Source organism: Pollicipes pollicipes, unplaced genomic scaffold, assembly GCF_011947565.3.
Source record: "Pollicipes pollicipes isolate AB1234 unplaced genomic scaffold, Ppol_2.1 Scaffold_7262;HRSCAF=8765_pilon_pilon_pilon, whole genome shotgun sequence".
Taxonomy (NCBI): domain Eukaryota; kingdom Metazoa; phylum Arthropoda; class Thecostraca; order Pollicipedomorpha; family Pollicipedidae; genus Pollicipes; species Pollicipes pollicipes.
Window position 1 is genome coordinate 6,023,602 of NW_023597055.1, and position 6,831 is coordinate 6,030,432.

At 47.0% G+C, this 6,831-nt stretch overlaps 1 long non-coding RNA gene across 1 annotated transcript; it reads right to left on the bottom strand.

Annotated features, from left to right (window-relative positions):
* Positions 1-26: 26 nt before the first annotated feature.
* On the bottom strand, positions 27-2,481 carry LOC119113713 (uncharacterized). Its single transcript, XR_005095937.1, has 3 exons — positions 2,408-2,481; positions 1,104-1,214; positions 27-351 (listed from the first exon to the last, which is right to left on the bottom strand). It is a non-coding gene; the product is annotated as an uncharacterized LOC119113713 (long non-coding RNA).
* Between the last annotated feature and the right edge of the window lie 4,350 nt (positions 2,482-6,831).

Here is a 6,831-nt window from a genome sequence, read left to right on the forward strand (position 1 = left end):
ACAACAGATGCTAACAAATAGATGGTTCCGTAATTGTATTCAACGTAAAGCCCAACTACAAGTAGCTAAATGTCCGGTTGCGCATAAACACCTGTTGAGAACTACGTACGACCTTGCTGTTACGCCACCAACATAGCATGGGTCTTCCTTGTGCATGCAGTCACTTTCACATCTGGTGTCAGTGCAGTCGTCATCCATCCCTTGACGACAGCGGCAGCCGGCAGCAAGTGGTGCAGCTAGCCTTTCCTGCAATGTTTTCCTTTGCAGTATACGCAGCACCATCCTTTGTGACAGTTTGCCGTTTAGTGTGCTACAGGTGTTTGGGGAAACTGCATTTTCTCCCGCATTCACCTGAAATTAGAAAACGGTCACTTGCAGGGATTTGTGGATGTTAAATTCTCTGTAGCAGGTTGATGTAGCTTCGACAAAAACATAACGTCAGCCAATTCGAATGTAGAAGCGTGCCATTTATGACAACCATCCTACGACTTAAAAAAACGCTGCTAGCATAAGCATACGCAATGCTCAAAATGCATATTGCATCTCTAATAAACATGAAGAGCGCATTTCAAGAGAGAAAGCCTGATGGGCGAGTGATCGCCGCCATGCATGACATGAGTTGATAAGTATCTCACAGTAAACCTCCGCTTTAGCTGGGGTTTCGCGTAGCACAAATCCACAGTGGTTCAGAAATGCACCACTCCTATAAATGGTCTTCGCTGAGAGCCACGGCCTGATTTTGGCCTGCAATAGATCAGTGACCTTGCAAAGTACGCCTAAATCTTGCATAGCAAAAGATCCAGCCTTTAAATTTTTACGGCTATGCAAAGTTCTGTGTGACCTCGCCGCGCCGTTCGCAATCCATTTTGAAAAAAAAACATCCGGGGGCAACATCACACACATCCGAGCGTATGTTAGAACTAAATAGCACATCTCGTAAGAGAAGACCTTACAAGTAAGCTATCGATGTGATGCATGACAGCAGTTCATGAACATGTTACTAACGACCCCTAGTTTGAGCTGAAGTTTCGTAGTTCATAGCGTCACACATCTCCATGGCGGCAACGTTTGCTCAGCACCAGGCGACAACGACTGGACCGTACCGTATGTGTCGCCCGGAAGACAGCAGAGACGCTTGTGAGGTCTCCAACACCAGCGGCAGACATCCCTGTTCCATTTTCCACACGCCTTGCCGAATTTGCGACACCTGCCACCTGCAATGCACCGGTTGGTTACCTCTGTTTACGGTTGAAGCCTGCCACACTTTTGGCGTGCTAGAACTCAAGGAGTCATTTAGCACGATGCAATGCCTGTATGCACGACGGTCTGGAGTGCTGACAATTGAGGTACAGATCTGGCATATGGCTAGCGGCCTAATGCGTTGCTGAAGGGAACCAAAGGGCTCTTTTACGATCAAAGCATTGGCACCATACAGTCGTGACTACCCACAGAGAAAACATTATTCTCCTGGGTTGGTTGAGGTGTGATTGCCCCTTCAATACCTCACGAACACATTCCGCGGGGGTCTGAATGAGATCGTCTTACCTTTTTACAAACCTTTTACTGACATTTAGATCACACACGCCCGGTTTGATAGGAACAATAATATTAAAAAATCCGGTTGATTTCGCACCACCCGGTTGGTGCAAATGCCAGGGTGCCGGTAAAAGATATCTTGGAGTGGTTCAGTCGACCAGGACGACTCTGCTCAATATAGCAGCTATTACTATGAGTAGCAGCTTCGGACGGGTCATTTTAGCAGGTGGATAGTTTGCCAAGATGCGTATTCAGATTACAGTTTGCGAGACAGTTTGCTCCAAAATAGCCCTATCATTAGCATACCAGCTTACCTGACATAACATGGCAAACAACGAAAAGTGGACTTAGAAAAGTGAGGCAGTGAGACTTAAAGCTCACAGTTTTTCTTGTGCAGACGCCTACACCACAGGTCTTACAGAAAATATGAAAGCGGGGCAGAAGGCCCATCAGCTATTTTGGGGACATGCTGTGCCTGCCGCTCCCACCTACCAGTGGTATCTGCGTTGGCAACCATGGAAAGTCGGTGATGAAGGTGGAAATTGGCAGTGCATTATGATGGGATAACTTTCAATGAATTATGCACTTTCATGGTTATACCACACACCAACACTTGTACTTAGCTGCCCGAAGCACAAATATAATCATTACATAGAGTCCATCCCAAGGGTCCATCACAGCGTGACTTTGAAATCTCCTTACAGAACGTGGACCGAGAGCCTTCCGTGTGGTGCTATGACGCCCCGGCTGACACAATACTTTCAAGGTCTCATCATGGATCTTTTTTCGTCATGTCTGTCAAATACCTCCCTTGCCAAAGAGCCGCGACCAACACAACAGGACTTTGCCGAGAGAAACGCCAGAAACTCACCTTCAGTGGTCACCAACACCAGACAAAGCACGGCAATCAATGGCAGCAGACGCATTGTTGGTGAGAGACAACTCAACAGGATATGCCCATGTTTCCTTTGGTCGCTTTTATACCGGCAAAAAACGGACCATGAAGCGGAAAGAGTGTCAATCATCCCGTCCCCTCCAAAGGTCAACAAACGAGCCTTTCGTGTCCGGCGACATTTCCAAGAACAAGGTGATATCATCAGCCATAACCTTTGTTTACGAACGTGCCATTACTGCTTAGTCACACAGGGAACGGCGTAGAGGACAATGCCGACATAGCCCACGCAACACGTTCAGAATGTAAGTACATGGGACGTACCGACCGATTGTGATCAAGCGTTGCGTTAGTCACCTCGTTGAATTATGATGTTGAATGGTGTTAATAGTCGAGTTGCCATTTTGATGCTTCCTTGATGACACCCTGCAATGCGCACTACCGCGGACTTTTTCACGGAAATATGTTCCCTGTAGCTTGGAGATCCAAATTAGCTTAGTAACCACTTGGGTATCGGAGCTTAGCGCAAAACTCAAGACGGTGGCCACCGCCATCTTGAATTTTTGTCCAAATTCAACTTTTTTCTTCTATCGATGGATTAGAAGGTCGTTTTGCACCATTTTTGACAGATTTTCCATGACAGGGAGTCTATTTCTGCACATAGTTTTCGCAAATGGGTCAAATTCAAGGTCAAGTCGGCGGTCAAAGGTCAAAGATGTTTACGAATGACGAAAATAATCCCGATTGATCGATACATGTCGTGCAGTGTCCTCTTGCACTCACTGTAGGTGTGCCACTCACGGAGGCAGCATGTGTTATATACCGTAGTTATATAAACATGTGCTACATACACGACGCATGCACTGTAGAAAACGCTTTCCACCTGACCGCGCACGTGTGGAATGGTTGTCATCCTCGTACTTTTTATATGAGACCCTGCAATGTCAGCTGCCTTGAAAGAGTCATGGAAATATTCTTTGTAACCAGTTAAATGTAGTTAGGAGGGCCAAATTTCCTTGTCTTGCTGCTGGCGCATCTTTGCACATTTCTCAGAATTCAGAATGTTAATCCAGTTTCGAACTTTTATGTTGCTGACCAAGACGGTCGTGTGAGACGGTTGTCGAGAGAACTTCGATGGCAACGAGCCCATTTCTGCTGTTGTTTTTTATGCATGACGCAGCATGAGGATCAAATCGAAAATCAAATGGTCGAGCTTGATTTGTGTCACTAAAATCACCTCCATTGAGCGATGCCTGCGTTTCCTGTCCTCTCGTACTCATTGTAAGGGTACCACTCGCAGCAGCTGCATGTGTTATAAATAGTTAACATCTAGAAGGATGCGCTAAACACCACGCCGCATGTTTTTAGAATATCGTAAGGTATTGGTATATAAGGTATATGAAGGTATATAAAAGAGATGTACCATCGAATGTACTAAAGTGTCCGTTTAGAAACTCGTTGCCGCAATGTGACACACTATGAGTGACACGTTATGACACTCCGAAACCCGTCGCCGCATTGTGACACGCTATAAACCGACACGCGACACGCTGTGATACTCAGAAACTCGTCGCCGCAATGTGACACACTATGAGTGACACGCTATGACACTCAGAAACTCGTCGCCGCAATGCGACACGCTATGAGTGACGCACTATTACACTCAGAAACTCGTTGTCGCAATTCGACACGCTATGAGTGACACGCTATGACTCTCGGAAAACTCGTCGCCGCAATTCGGTACGCTATGAGTGACACGCTATGACACTCAGAAACTCATCGCCGCAATGTGACACACTATGAGTGACACGCTATCACACTCAGAAACTTGTCGCCGCAGTGCGACACGCTATGAGTGACACGCTATGACACTCAGAAACTCGTCGCCGCAGTGCGACACACTATGAATGAGACACATCTGTTCAAAGGTGCGATAAATTCGCTCACGAATCACACTACTGTAGCTTTATATCCAGGAGAAAAAAAGGATTAAACAAATTAGCAAATTATGCAATTGACAAGGAATGAACAAATTTAAAAAATGCAAACAAAACAAATTATGCTATTGTAACTTAATTTCGAGGAGAACACACGATAACACAAGGAAATATTGGTAGGCTCATAATGCGATTCCCCAAAAGCTGCCAAAACACAATGAAAGGGATTTTGACTTGAAAAGAGACTGTCTGTTATCTAGAAAATAGTGCTAGCCGAAAAACAGTGGTATCCACGCAGATTGGTACAGTGTAAAGCCGTACATAAACCTTGTACAAACACCGCCAGTGGGGAACCTCGGGGGCTAAAGTGGCAGCGATTACGCTTCTGCATCCTACTGATGCTCAATGTCACGAACCCTGTTACGATCGTTTCTGTGACGTTCCCGTGTGCCGTCTCTCTACCAATAACTCTGTCCATGTCCTCCCCGTCGAGTGCCCTCAGGCTGACTCCATGTGGTCGCTCAGCTCCTGGTGTGGCTTGTTGCCATGCAGTATCCACGCAGCTGCACAGCGACAATGAGGCGGTATGCTCTCAGGGTGTCGGTCCAGACCTTCCGCTTGTGCTGCTGGTGATGCCGCCACTATACGCTGCGCTCATGGTTACGTCCACGACATATCCCCTCATCAGTGTCCTTACAAAGCACCGTTCACGACAGATCCCCTCATCAGTGTCCTTACACAGCCCCGTTCACGACAGGTCTCCTCATCAGTGTCCTTACACAGCCCCGTTCATGACAGGTACCCTCATTAGTGTCCTTACACAGCCCAGGACACTCACGGGGGTGTGCATCATATCCGTGTGAAGTATGCCCATGCAGCATGAGTGTGCGTCATGCCCGCGTGAGTGACCTATGAAAATGGTCCGACGCTATGCGACGTTGGATTAGACTAGGCACGTAGTATGATCCCGAAAGCATTAAGAGTCCTGTGTATGATATGCATCATCACTTCAGAAATCGACGTTTTTAGCACGTTATGTCACTGACCATTTGTTCAAGCCATTTCAGGTAATTTGAAAAAGTGATGTAAACAGGTTCAAAGTGGTAAGGAAGAGGAAGGAATCTGATTTCGCAGTTTCGCTCTCGTGATCATTGCTCTCGCTCCCGCGTGATCGATCCAGATGGCGGCCTCCATTTTGTTTGGGAGATTCAGACTCTGAATCTGCACCTGTGGTTCGGCACAACTATGTGCTCTGTCAGGTTTGAGGTCAACAAGATATGGTGTGATTCCGAAAATCGTTTTTATAGAGTGGCAGTCGGACGACGCCTCTTGCGTTAAATACTCCGCTATTGGCTAATGTTTATGAAGGGAATGCAGTTTATTAATGGTGCCATGTATTTTGTGCAGTCCTCTACATATGTATGGGCTATAAGAACAGGAATTTTTCGACACGATTTATCAATGATAGATTCATCAGAGGACAGAGTGGCGGAAGTTTGCATACATTCAGCCAAGGCTCGGATTTTCCTAGATTTGGCAATAAAAAAGTGAAGGGATTTCCCGTTACGAACAATATTTTTCCTGGCTATTCGAAATTCGGGCTAGGCGCATGATCATCTGAATACTCCCTTTGACCCCGTCAAAGGCGCACAAAAATATCACCTACGTTGTCTAGGAGAAAAGTTATAGACAATCTCTCCCTCTGTTCAAGAGATCGAGGCACAGACGATGGACAATAAAATGTTGATGTTCGCAGCATGCCCCTACCCGAATACGGCGGCACAAAGACCGATGTACGGCGGCGTAAAGATTGATGTACGAACGGTCATCACTATAAAAGTTGCAGCTGGGATTGTTGGAGCTCAGAATGCTTGCGGTGCGCCGGAAGATGTGTGATGGAGACCTGGTCTTTAGAGACCGGGGAGTTTGTAGCTGGGTCTTCCGGTCCTGGCGTGGACACTCCCATTTGAGATGTAAACTATGCAAATCTGGATACCACCGCCAAGAAAAACCAACCCCAAAATGTTCTATTCTTGATAGCATCTCGTTAGGTACTTGTTGCGGGAAGACTACTGCGGTATGGCGTTCTCCGCGATACCGTGCTTCCACGGTCATGGCGCATGTTTAACGTGCCGCAATGCTCGGCACGGTCCGTCCTGCCCTCTGACGTCACCGGACCTTTATCGCGGCCGCTGCCACCGGCCGCAGGCAATACCTGACAATGGAAAATGGAGAGCGCTCAAAACGACTCGACGCATCCCGGCATGGGTGGCAGAATCGGAAGGTATTGGCTCTAACCAACTGAACCAACGGCACGGGAAAGTCTCGTTCCATGTTAGTACCTATTTAGTAGCTGGAGTTCAACCAGAGACTCGTGTGTACTGAGAACAGCATTGTTGAGGCATTGCACGTAAGCAAAGTAGAGTTAGTGGGGTCATTGCCAGGACATGTGCGCATGTCGGACAT